This window comes from Austrofundulus limnaeus, unplaced genomic scaffold (genome assembly GCF_001266775.1).
Source record: "Austrofundulus limnaeus strain Quisiro unplaced genomic scaffold, Austrofundulus_limnaeus-1.0 Scaffold5, whole genome shotgun sequence".
In the NCBI taxonomy this organism is placed as follows: Eukaryota; Metazoa; Chordata; class Actinopteri; order Cyprinodontiformes; family Rivulidae; genus Austrofundulus; species Austrofundulus limnaeus.
This window is the reverse complement of record NW_013952407.1, coordinates 3,431,918-3,446,003: the sequence shown is the minus strand read 5'-3', so window position 1 is coordinate 3,446,003 and position 14,086 is coordinate 3,431,918. Positions and strand designations below refer to the sequence as shown.

The following is a 14,086-nucleotide window of genomic DNA, read 5'->3' as shown; positions in this document are numbered from 1 at the left end:
ATGCATGGGGGAGGAGGGTTTTCTTGCAGCAAGATGAGACCCAATTTTCAATATGATTTTCCTCTTGGTTTTTTAATTTGTCATGAAGCAGCTCAGAGGGAAGTGGAATCCAGCTCCTAAACGTTTTCCTGTTTAATGCTTGTAAAAGTCTACATGTCACTAGTTTGACGTCAATATTCAAATACCAAGAGAACGTTTTCACTGGCAACCCTTCTTTACATTGTTGATTTACCAAACGTCACATATTACTCTGTGGATTGATAGTTTATCTTCATTTAGGACGGCTGTTCAATCTACACAGGTGACAGTTATGGAATGAGCAGCTCTATCTTTTTATTCAGCTTCCTCCCGCTCCGCTCAGTCCTATTTGTAAGCTGTCCCGAGTATATTCCCCTGGTGCATAAGTCCTCACCTAGGTCCATCTATCTGTCTTTTGTTTGACCCTCTGCAGGGAACTACACTCACTGGTCGTTCTGGGGAACAATGTAAGTGATGGACCACCCTTCATACATCAAACCTGCTGGGCGTTTGGCAGTGCAGGACAGAAACATTGAAAATAACGACCAGAGCAATATGTATGAAAGGTTAAAAATAGAGAGATACGGATAAGTGCTCAGAAAGTTGAAGCGGAGAGCTTTTCTGCATGACCCTCCCAACCCTGGCCCTCCTGCAGTTTTAGAGGTTAATGGAARCTGCCTTGAGCACAGTAGAAAAGATGTTTCTAGTTAGTTCGAATGAGTGATATTCAACTGCTTGGACACTAATACGCTTCAATTGAATTTCTCCCTTTGTCGGAGGGGAGCCTGTCCTGCCGCAAGACCCTCCCTCCCAGCTGTGCCCTCGCCCCTCTCTCTGCTCAGCGAGTGCTGAGCCAAACCCCAAAGGTCAAGTGTGAGGGGTCAAGTTTAACCTGAAACCAGACAGAAAGARAGGCTGAGGTCACTGGTGCTGTTTTATTGCTCACTAACTGTATTCATATTTGTGAAAAATTCACAAAAAAAATTTACAGCCGTGACTTGCTGTAAAACATATCTTATTAATAMAAAAAATGTTCTGATCTTGTTTTAACTTTTCTGCAGAACTGTACCCATTTAAGTAATTGTCTGAGCTCGTTTCTGATTTGATTAAAATGAAAGCTAAGCAGGAAGTAACATCTAATCAGATTGGTTAASTGGGATCTCTTTGATGTATTTCGATGCTACATGTGAGCAGCAGTCTTTCTCAGCAGTGTGTAAACAATTGAGAAATCTTTCTGTCTGGAAACGTATCACTGAGCCTGGCTGTGTACAAGGCTGTTTTATTGCTTTCACATGCTTGAAATTTAATGGAAAGTTTGTGTTGCTCTTCTGTTTTAGTTTTGTAAATTGCCTGTGGATCTTGAATCTGTTCATGTACATAAACATCTGTGTGTCTCACTTGAGTTCGAATGAGTCAGTCACACACACTCCCAGCGTGAGTCAGCCCACACCTGGAACAGATAAAGGGTCTTTCATGTTTGCAGGGCTATAGTGAGGTCAGCCAGCGCTGGTGTTGAGAGCTAGTTTCACTGTGAGTGAGTGGAGCTGGAGGAAAAATGAAAAGACACCATATATATCCAAGCATTGTAGAGTAAAGAGTTTTTTATTAGTTGCAATTTCTTCCTTGATTCTTTCTTCCACCCCTATAGAAAGGTGCCCTTGGCATCACAACATACCCATCCACTGATATGTCTGTAAGCAGATAGATGAATGAAAGTCTACATGGGGCCATCTGAATTCTCCACAGTGTGAAACATAAATAAGTTTGTGCAATTTTAAAACTACCATTTCAATCACCTTTAGGCATTGTTTAAAACGTTCTCTGTCGAACCCTTCACTGAGTAGTAAAGTTCATAATGAACTTAATTCAACATGTGATGATTTAACACTGCAAACTGAGTTTTATACAAAATAAATAAATAAAAAATAAACAAACAAAAAAGACTACACAGAATGAATATACAAACTGTCATTTTCCTGCAAAAAAGAAAAGAAAAGAGAAAAAACTACACAATAAAGTAACGGCTCGTAGACATTTGGTAGTCTTGTTTTTTCATATGTATTTTACTTTTACTTTTAATTGTAGTGAGTTTGAACAAAGTTGGCTTTTGTACAACCTAAAACAGTTCATAGCTTTTGAAGTGGGGTTCATAAGAAATGTTATATTAAGATAGAAAAGAGATTTAATTCTAACCGAACCAACAGTCTGCAAAGGCCAACTAAAAAAAAGGTTTTATTGTGATTTAAGTAAATGCTGTTTTATAAATCATTACACTGCCATTGGATATTGCAGTTATTTACATTAAATTAATTGGTTTCTTGCAGGAGCACACACTGTTAACAGCAGTTAGCCTTAGCACTGCGAGTGCAGCCTGCGGCACTGAGGTTGTTCAAAGAGCTATCTATAAGAGGTAAGTTWATAATTATTKAACATTTCCACAGAACCTCACTTCAAATATTAAACTTTCCCTTTAAACATGTTCTTTGTTGTTTGACTGTTGCCCTTTGCATCCTTCTTCATCATATTTCTCGTTTAAATATTTTATCTATGGAATTCAGCTTTAATTCGAAATAAAATTATTTCGAAGGAGTCTGCAGCACTGTCGCTGAAATTTCTTGGTTTCAGGTCTAGCCAGGGAATTGTATGTCTTTTTATTAGTGTTTTAGTCACTTCACCAAGTGTAAAGGTAAAATGTCAAAAAGGTGAGCTTAGAGGATGTTTTACTGACTTGTTTTCTTTTAAATGTCACAGCAGTGGACATATATATTGGGTTAAGCCTCTGTGTGGTTTGCGGGAGTACATACTTTAATGTGAGCGGCTTAATTAAGCAAACAGGGCCCTCCATGACCAGTTTCTCACAGTATTCTGTGGAAAAATAAGCCATGGCACCTGTATCCTTGTAAACTTTCCATTGCAGGTGTAATTCCCTGTAAAACTCTCTATAATTTACTGCCCTTTGGGAGCACACTGTCTCAGGGTGTGAAAATCAATAGGGTAGCGGAAAAGGATTGGGCATGGTGTCTTTGCTCAGCCACAGTGCGGCAGCTGTTAGGGTAATTCTGTAATGGCAGGGGATGAGGTTCAACCTATCTAATGCTCTATCTGAAGCAGATAAATGTTTTACAACACCACCGTTTAACCCTTCCTACCCGCTGCACCCTGCCCCTCCCACCTTGGAGGCTCTGCCCAGGGACTGCCCCTATAAGCTAAACTGCATGCTGTGATGATAGTAATTTCATTGGATTGTATGTGCATGGTTCACCCACTCCCTACCCTGAGTTCACACTCAAACTCTTTCTACTCAATAACCTTGTAAAGATGGGCTATATKCTAAAATGCCTCAGGCYATCTTCAAAACCCCCTGTTGTTTCAGAGGGTAAGCCATGTGTGAAACATGTGTWGAACCTTACAAGATGGTGCATGTGTAATGTAGAACAGAGTGGTTCATGTTAAACCATTAAATTATATAATCCTAATTTGTTGCACCTCTGAGCACACAGGCTGAGAAATTACAAAACACTAACAAGACTGATAGGTGGCATCGTGGAAGAGGACTAAAATGAGGTAAATCAGGCATCGATCGGAAAAAAATGACYGCTTACTTTGGTTCTCAATAAAGGTCAAAGAAGGTCTTTAATAAAGGTCTTTGAGTGAATGAGAGCCAGCGTATGAGGGTGAGGAAAGGGGCTGAAGAAGGAAATCCCACACAGAATTGCAGCCCAGTCGGCATGACATGTCTGAGCTTCGGCGGGGATATGCAATCCATTCTGTCAGAAAGCTGCAGTGAGCTCACTCTGGCTGCTGGGATTGACATCTCCAGCGATCACTTGTTTCTGATGTAGCAGATAACCAAGGAAATTAATTTTGATCCAAAATGCACGGTCGGAAATTACATGGTGAAATTGTGTGGAAAAAAATCTGTGATTGCCCCCAACCCCACCCCCCACCCACCTCAACACTGTTAGTTCTCCAGAGATACTGATAAGTGCTGATTTCACTGACACCAATAATAAAAAAATGTATTCAGATTAAGAAAAAAAAAACATCTCAGGCAATTTTGTTGTTTATTTGGCTCTAGCTCCTTAAGTTATTTGAACCACCCATTTCTACATTCCCAACAGTTGGCTGTTAACACTCAGGTCCTAGCGAGAAATGGACCTTTGAATGTGCTGCCCTCCATTCTGCTTCCTGATCCCACGTTTAGCTGTTCGAAGTGAAAAGTAGCGATGAGCCCGTTTTGATAAATGTTATATCATTAATGCGGCCACCTTCCAGTTTAGTCTTACTTTAGTTACTACCAATTAGGCAATGTTACCGATTATTGAATATTTTGGGGGGTTATATGAAATAGCGATTTTTTTTTTAGCTGAAGTGGGAGTGTCAGAAATGGTAGAAAGTTCTTAAAGAGACAGAGGCCAATTCCAAACAGTTTATAAGCTATCATGCAACATCAAATTTATTGTAATATACAGCATTTTAATGACAACTGAAGGTAACAGTAACTTGATAGTGGTATAGAATTGAACTAAGTGCTTGGAAAATACACAATACCTCCACTTTAAAGATGACTTGGTAATTGTGCCTCAGACTTTTATTATAAAAATAGTACAATTTTTCCTTTGAATGTCTCATGTGACCCGATGGTCACATTCACTATCTACGACAGTGTGCTTTAGTTGCTCATGGCAAATCCAGAATACTGCTCTTCACCTTTTAACAAGGCTAAGTAAACCTTGTATTCACTACAGTTAAGAACTTTAAAGAACTTCTTTTTTATTTTACAATTTCATTATTGTTCAGTTTTTTCACAAAGAACTTGATGACAAATTTCTTTCCTGTCTTGGTGATACTTCAAAAAGACTTCTTCGGATCTACTTCATTGTACACAGTAACCCTTTCAGTTTTACATGAACAGTCAAAGCCATGGTCCAATCACTATACTGCTTTAACTTGCTGAGAGAAATGCAGGATAAAATTCAAATGTGTCCTCAAAAATGTAAGATTGTGTAAAAATATTGTTTTCAGGATTTAATGACAAACTGTTAAATTATAAATTAGGAGCAAGCTTTTCATGTTATTTCAGTATTATAGGAGAGTAGCCTATAAAAGATAAACCATGCATTGTTTCTGGAAAAGCTTTTATTATTATTGCTTTTTCTTCATGGTAAACTTAATTGTACATGTTTGCAAATGGAAGAGAAKGCAAGACTTATTTGTTTTTTTGCGAACTATTCTACGACTAGACGCACACAAAATACATCGATATGTTTAATGTGTCTCTTATGTTTTCTCAATCAAACTGATATTTATGATCCCAGATTGTCATTATCCTGTTTGGGGATACAATTTTTAATGTCCCAAAGACAAGAAAGTGCTGAAGTACACATATGATAAAAATACCATATTCCCATTGTCAAATGTCACTTTAATTTTTGAGAATAAAACAAAAGCCAAACTTTTAAACTTGGAATACCAAGAAACATCATACAGCTATAAATTTCCTCTTATCCCTGTTGGATTTTTTTGTGACAGTTCTCTGCTATTTCCCTGTTCTTCATACTGATGCATGTATTTTTACTTTTTACTCCAAATTTCCATCATTTTCTCAGAATTACATGCAAACTAAAATCCTGATCAGAAATCATATTTCTATTGTCCATTTTGATATTATCAAAATAGAAAATAGAGCTTTGCCTAAAGAAAGAAATGCTATGAGGTTTTTTCTTTTTCCTATGGGAGGTGCTGGAGAAACTATGGGTGGGGCCACTATTTATGTGTTGGGGGTTTTTGTGGCAGGGATGGGAAAATTAGATTCAGTTTTTTATGGATGAAAGAAGAAGAAATGGAGGCCAGTTATGGGGTTTAATAATGGCACCTCGCTTTATTTTATAAAAGTGCTGATGAAAGAAAATGAAATTTTCTCAATGCATATTCTTCTTATGTTTATGTGAGAATGTGTGCTCTGCTGTGTGTCTGGATGYAACCCCTCCCTCTGCTCTCCTTTATGTCTGACAGATCCTGAAGGTTATATCATGTCTGGACATCTAATCAGGCCAAGTCTTGAGGCTGAATATGTTGTGCCCTCCCCATTCTCAAAACCTATCCTGTTTATTCTGAATCTGCCATTATATATTCAAGCCTTTGTCCAGTCTCTGCTGTGATAAACAAGCATGACCTTGGCAGATAGAAAGGCTGAAGAACAATATTCTTTATGATTTTGTTCCCTTCCATGTAGCATCTGTTCAGTAGATTCAAATGTTTCAAACACTGAACTCTTGTCCATGTCTGATGAACATTTGTATTTGATTATTTGAAATACACATGTGATTTATTAAGGAGGGGRAAAAAAGCAACATAAAGAATGTTTTGAATCAGCATGTCTTGTCAAAAAAGCTTCTTTTTTCTTGGCTTTGATTCTACCATTTACCAGAATTTGGCTGTAAATGTAAAATCCCCAACCGTCCACAAGATATTCAGCCAATTGCTGTTTTATGGGCCAAAATCTGCAATTGGTGTTCATTTGTGGGGTTCTCTGGTGACAAAAAGAGACAACAAAGCACATGACTCACATCAGTTTTAAACTCATTGAGCAGATWTCATTAGTGAACAGTGCTTGAGATTTTTTATTGGAGCATTTGCAATTAAAAAAGAACACTTCTTATAGAAATATCTCATTGGAAGATAAAGCTGAGCTGTCAGATCAACTTCGTATTAATCTATAGGGACTCCATCTTCTAACTTTTCTCTCAAACTGCAGACAAAATATCCCAAAGCATTACAAAGTCCCCAGATCTCGTGTAAAGAGACAAACATTCAGATTTGTACATTTTCTTAATGGATGCCACACACTGACTCATGTACAAGGACTAACACATGTTGAACGATTGATCATCTGACTATTTAATTTATTACCCCCTCCCTTTAGGCGTGTGTGTCTATGATTTTTGGTCCATCAAACTCACAAGTTTGCACACAATTTTGTAATGACAGTTTTTTGCAACGCAACACAACATCACAAGCCAAAACTGAAACACATGCATTAATCAGCCGCCTTGCACTTGTCTCAGATCTTTCGCAGTTTTTAAGATCGTTTCTTCTSAAAGAATTTGCTTTACTTAAGTTACTGATTATTTGAAAACTCCAGTTAAGCAACACAATGTCACAAATACACAAAAGGCCACAATTAATGTATAAATATTGTGCATCTGTCCATTTGTTGTATTTTTGACTCATTTGTTTATTTTTCTCCTGACTTTTGTTTCTTTCCTATAGACGAATATTGAAGTGATATTAAGGCACGTGCAACAACACGCCCATATTGTAGTTTGTCAAGCCTCTTGTCCATTTAACGTATCTCTGAATGTTGAAACTAACAAAGTTTCTCTGTTCTAAAAGWTACCTTAATTTTAGCAAACAAATTGGGCAAGAAAAGCAGATCAAAACAAAACAAAACACTTGGGATTTTTAGAAGAAAGCTATTTTGGGAATGGAAAGAGACAGTGTTTGACCTTTTGTTGAAGGGACCACTCTCCTCTCTCATCTTGTAACACAGCAGTACTTGTTTCTGGTCAGTAGATGGCGAACCTCGTTCAGGTTTTTCTGGTTCCTGCTCACTGAACCTTGCTTGCTCAGCCATGACTTGTGAAAGTGCTTTGAGGTAGGCCTCCCTAACCTATCATCCTGCMCCCCCCCCCCACCACACCCCTCCCACACTTCCCCAGCCTCAACACCCCTCTGAGCACCCCTTCCATCTTTGCCATCTCCCCCATCTCACCCCCCCCACCCTCTTCTTCTCCATCCAGGGGGCAGAGTCACTGAGGTGGCAGTTCTAACAAGCTGCCGGGGACCGCACTGCTCAAATGAGGCAAATCAAAGAGAAAAGGGGGAGTGGAATAGGTAGCGCCATGAACCCCCTGCAGAGAACAACCACTCTGATGAATATGAAATGAACTTGTATTGCTTGACATGATAAGCTCAAGGATAAGCCCGTGCTCAGTCGACATCTTTACCTCAACATTCATCAGATTTTACAAGATTATTACACAAATGTCTGAAAAAACAAAATCATAATTGACCAAATAAAAACGAATCATTTGTGTGCTAACTTTTGGAACACTATAGGATTAACAAATGATCAGGATTTAAACAAATGTGTGGTTATTTGTAATAAAACAGTTGAAGTGTACATTAGATCTTCTGGAGCACTCGGGGTCCTTTCCCATAAAAAAAAAATGGACACAAGGAAGATGGACGATACAATTTTACATTCAMAGACTGACGGATTGAGATTAGTAAGAGAGGGCTCCTGTATCATTTTCTGTCTCTCAAGTTGAGATCCTTCCCCACGTGCCTCCCTTCTTCCCTCTGTCTGCATCTTCTCGATTTGTCGTCATGGTATTTACGGCGATGTCGCTGCATCCCTGTTGGGTCATCATCTTGGGGTATCTAAGGTTCATGACAAAACGGTACCAGTTTCTTATCCAGCTAAATAAATAAATAAATGATGTAAAAAAAAAAGAAATCCTGTTGAACAAACAATGTATCTGGTCCTTCTCCATCCAGCAGTTCTGGTCTGACACTTCAGCAAATAATCAAACACGTGAGAGTGACCATGAATACACACACACAGTTGTGCATGCAGAACCCTTATGTAGCTGCACACTTCATTTAACACATAGATGCAGGGCATTATRGTTTCYTTWAAGCCAGAAAACAAGGAAGTGCACAGAAATTGTAAAAGCTCGTGTTATCATTTATGTTCACAAATGCTCTTGGCATGAAAGAAGAGCCATTGAATTTGCTCATCCAAGAGAGAGGGGAAGAGGAAACGTTGTGTATAATAACGTGAATTGTAATGCCTTAGTTTTATGCCCCTATTTTCTCTGTATATGTGTGCAGTGCGAACCAAGATTTCACGATGATTGTACAATTTAAAAAAAATGCCATTCACACAGAAGAGACCGTTTCAGAAATAGTTCCTTTTCTTTTCTCCCCCCTTGGTGTTTTTAAGGTCTCTGTGAACACGAAGAATTGTAAAGTCAGTGTGGCTTATACCTGCAGCGCTATTATTATTTATTTCCTGACAGATGTTCTTTTTGTGGGCTTGCGTTTGAATGAAACATACAGTTATTTAAAAGTAATGAAACCTGCTTGTATACTCTCCTTTTGTAAATCAAAAACACCCACATTTCTGCTTGTACACGAATGCTTCTTAATGTTAAAGAATTAAGTGTAAACTTCTTTTTAATCTAATTATATATGAAGTACCTATAAAATTGAACTTGAAGCCCGGTGGACACCCTCCCCCCCTTTATGATTTTGTGTTCAAAAATTCAGAAGCCATAAGCTGAACTATACTTAATCTGTTTTTAAGAGATTCATCACAGCRTATAGTTGCACTTTGTCTTGTTGTCGAAGGCTCCAAACCTCACCTGTAATATTTCTTCCAAACAAGAAAGTTCGTTAGGAATTGATTTACTCTGCTTTGTGGCTGTGTTACCTCTAAACTGTATCGCATACATTAGACTTCAGAAGAAATCCATAAGCAAAGGTGTTTGTCTGATGACTGTCTTCATTTCTAGCTTGTCTAATTTACTTCTTATGTCTCGCTTCAGCACGATCATGAAGCACCTCAGTCATGCCCTGAGAAAGTTTTCTTGGATAAAGCAACATATGGTAACCAATAACTGCAAGCTTAAAAAAGTACCACATTGTTGACTTTCTAATTTTGACTGGTAAGTTATTTCCTCGGTGCTTTATGTCGCCACACTGGAAGCTGGAGGTGTTTTTTTTTTCTTTTGTATTTCCTGAGTGGACACAATAAAAGCAATTTTTCCACAAAGCCACTCAAACATGGAGTGATGGGACAAAAGGGATTGGAGGAAAATCTGGGCCACAGCAGAATTCAGCCTGCCCCTCCGCTAACCTCCGCTCAAACAAACACAGCGGCCATTTCCTTCGTCTGTCCCTCGAGCCCCTCGCCACTTGCTGAAGATCCAATTCAAGCTCCAGCAGCAGAGGTGTCGTGATGTCTGCCATTTTTATTTTCTTTCACAATGTCATGAAATAGCATTTTATTTAACGTTTCCCCAACATGTATATAAATTACATTTTTTTCAGTTGACTGATTTGAATAGTAAAATGCAAAGACTTCACATTGTTTGAGAGTGTGAATGTGTTTTACTAATAAAAAGCAAATTTATTTTAAGACCTCTAACATAATTAAGTAAAAATGTAATTTCATCTAAAAATTACTTTCAAACAAATGTTATTATTAAATAAAAATTAGTTTAACGAAAGTTATGGCAATTATATTTTCCCAGGTTTTTGCTGGGAGAAATGTGTTTTATATGGATGTATTTGGTTGGATTCTGTTAACCTGCTGAAGGAGCTGAAAGTGGCTGTTGTGCTTTCGCAATGGCCGAATGACAGAAGTCACAGCCCGAGTAGACTAAAATCCCCGGCGTGTCGAGCATGGAATCATTGCTGTGCTGCACTAACCGGTGAAACACACCGTGAAAAAACAATCCAACAAATACTCTATTGTTGCCTCCTAAATAAATAAAATAAAATCTCTGTAAAAACAATTTTATTTATTTAAATCAAGAAATCAGGCAGATTCTAATTGCATTAAGATATTACATTKTTATCTCAATGATTTACAGAAAATTTGAAATAAGATTAACTAAATGTAGCTGAATAGATTTGCAAAAAAAAACAGTTATTCAAAATTGTATATTTATTCAAATAGAAATCACCTTTTGTGAGTTATTTTTATGAACATGAAAAATTGAAAAATTTGAACACACCCTTACAGGGGTGGTTTGTTCAGGTTGTGGGGTCTGTAGGATGGAAGGTGTGTTGATTTATTTGTTAATTTCTTTGTTTTCTGGCAAAACTATAACTCATCTGTCAAATAATAAAAAGAGAGATTTTATTATATACATATGCATGTCCTAAATATTTTTTTCCCTTCTCAGCCTCCAATTTTCTTTAGCTGTTCTGATAGCCATGAATCTTGTCACTCATGTTTTTCATCACCTCCTGTCTGTGGAGCGTAATGCGACTCCTGGAGATGGCCGCTGAAGCGGATGCAATGGTCTGACAGGGAGTCACAAAGCAATCTCGAAAATAACACAAACACACACATGTAAGCAACATCGTGGTCTCCAAAAGCCCCAGCTTCGGACCTGTTCTAAAACACAAAAGCAACAACAGAAACACAAGTCTGACAGAAAACATGGCGGTAAAGTTTCATCACATCTGAGGTAATTTGACTGAGCAGAGAAAACTCAGAACACTTGACAAAAACATTTGTTTGCACGGACTGTGTGTGTGTGTGAGTGTGTGTTTTTCCTTTCAAAATATTTTGTGCAGGAATTCTGTAAAAGGAAAACCATGTTTTCTTGTGAATTCTAGTAAAAGGAGCAGGAAACAAGGAAGAGGAGTGTGTACTAAAATGTTTCTTCCAGGTTCGATTCTCAGATGGCAGGAACCATCTGGGTTCTGCTGCCTGTCAGCTGAGCTGCAGCTGTGTTCATGTGTGAGCCATGTTGCTTTTGGTGCATTTTTTTCAGCTTCTGGGATTCTTTGTTCTTTCAACCTGAAACTGACATTGTTTTCTCTGCTTATGTTCAAGGCTGGAATGATTGGCTGCGACAAAAAAGGGGATCTCCCTCCATTTTCAAAAAAAAATATTAAAAAAAGATGGCCTTTCAGACAGCTGTCATTTACATTTAGTCATAAATTATTCTCTTCATTTAATTGTGTTACTTGATGTTTTTTTCATTCTTTTATATCTTATACAAAACTTTATTTTACACCCTTTTCTATCAACCCATGAATGTCTCAGTGAACAACAATCACTTGTTCTTCAGGCGTTAATTGTGATTTAATTGCCCTAATTACTTCGTTATCTCATACATGATTAAGATAATTATCCTAGTGTTAAATACTGTGACTTTTTTCCCTGTAAGACAGGATGAATTCCCTTTGATTAGTTAATGAGATTAATTATTTCTCACTGATACATCAGGTATAATTGTGCAAATTCCCACCTGCAATATAATTTTTCACATCATTAATGAAAAATCACTGTAGTAAATGAAGACATGCGTGTGTTTTTTCAGGTAATTAATTACAGATAATGTCTCACACTGTTGTGAATAATCCCTGAATGTGATATTTAATAGTGTATTTTAAAAAAGTGTCAGGTAGTTYTTTTTTTCTTCAGAAACTGTTCATTAAGAATAAAATTAGTTATGAATATATTTCTATTCAGAATTTGACATAAAATGTGCATTTTTTCCCCTTAGCAATTTTTTTTACAAATCTTATATTTTCAGGTGTCTTTGCTCAAGATTGGACTTTGTTCCTCTTAAAATGTAATTGCTTGATAAGCATGGGAGTGAGTTTGAAAAGTGACTTAATATTTGTCTCACTGATGAGTTTGAAACAGATATTGGGTCCATTTCACAGAAACTGTAGCTTGAATAAAGTCAGCATGTGTTGAATAAAGCTGAATCAATCAGCATGGTTAGCCTTTAGTGGAATTTAACCATTGGGAACATAACCGCCTAAGTTCAATATGGGATGCAGCTGGAAAATCTGTCAGCGTGCTGAAAATCAGGAGACRTCTTGCAGCTTAGTCTGTCTGTGTTTCTGAAGCTTTTCTTCCTCCACCCTCCGTGTGTCTTTCTGTCCGTGTGTCGGCACTCAGTGGGTAGAGTCAGTTTTACTGTCACTACCTGTGAAATTGCATTCCACGAAGATGGATGCTTTCTCTTATATTCATGACATCCAGGGAAGCACAGTCACCCCAAAACTGTTTAATATGGATGCCGTCGTGGCGGACACATACACACATTTTTTTTTCATATTCAACACAGAACACGCACATAAAAAAAACCCCACATAGACATAAACTTACTCGCACAAGCCTCTGCTCTCACAAACCCACATTTTTTTGCCCCAAAGACAATGCATGGCTGGTGTTTTGTTCGTGCTGATGATGAAGAGTGGTAGTGACAGTGCTGCTCTCGGTAGGGTTGATGCATTACAACACAGTGCTGCCATGTTGCGTAAATTCTCTGTCTCTCCTCATTGAAAACATGGAGGCTTCTCATCTAGCAAGGTACACAAGCACACTTTAACTTTTCTCTAAACCTCTGATGCTTCATTTCTGGAGTTTCATTAGGACATTCAGGTTGTGTGGACCAGTCACCCAATTTGACGGTGAGTGAGGTTTTATCCATGATGTGTGTGTGTTTTCTTATGAAAGTGCAACATGTTATTGAAATCATTTATGCTCACATTTTCTTGATTTGTAGAGATACGCCACCAAAAAATAGTCTACTCATAATATTCTAAGGCAGTAATGATAACTGTATGGATGTAAGATTTGTGTGGCTGAATGCTTACTTATATTTTTGTGTGAAGATTAAATTTGAGAGTTCAAAGTCAGAAAAATAATCAGACCAGSCCCGAGCTCAAAATCCAACATGGCTTCCTTTAGCATAACAAGTGACAACAGTGGCTCCTATAATAAAATACTTGTTTGCATCTCTGATAGTTTGTATCTCATTAAACCTGTCACATATAGTACAGCMTTTATTAGTGAACAGCTGCTACGTTCACTAATAAAGGTAAAGGTGTTCATCTGTAAAGACCTTCACGTTATTATTGGCTTATATAACAAAAACAGCAAAATGCACTGGTTTTCTGGCTTATGATTAAATTGGATGTGAAGTCAGATTTCAGTTCTGACGTCTGATGTAAAAAAATACAACCTTTATTTGCACTGCCAAAAGAAAGTACAGGGCGGTGGTGATGAATGGGTGGTCTACAGGTCAAAAGGGCAGTGGAGACCCACAGTTGAGGGGTTTGTGGGCTGCAGCCACAGAAATGTACCGATTAATAAAACAACATTAAGCACAGGATAGGCCTCGGCAGACATCCTTTCCCCTCCTTTTTACTCTAACCMTCCACTCACTCATTCACTACTGTCCTAATATAACCAAGACATGGATCCCCAAGAGTCTTTGGGAATGGGGTCCAAAGGGAAGAAGGG

At 37.9% G+C, this 14,086-nt stretch overlaps 1 long non-coding RNA gene across 4 annotated transcripts in view; it reads left to right on the top strand.

Annotated features, from left to right (window-relative positions):
• LOC106531471 (uncharacterized) overlaps positions 1 to 14,086 on the top strand; it is a 61,102-nt gene that overhangs the window by 25,148 nt on the left and 21,868 nt on the right. For 3 of the 4 annotated variants that reach the window (XR_001311917.1, XR_001311916.1, XR_001311915.1), the window contains exon 4: positions 2,343 to 2,428. This is a non-coding gene — a long non-coding RNA (uncharacterized LOC106531471). Of the gene's footprint in view, positions 1 to 2,342; positions 2,429 to 6,033; positions 6,137 to 14,086 lie in introns of those variants that run through there. The other variant, XR_001311918.1, reaches the window with a different exon arrangement.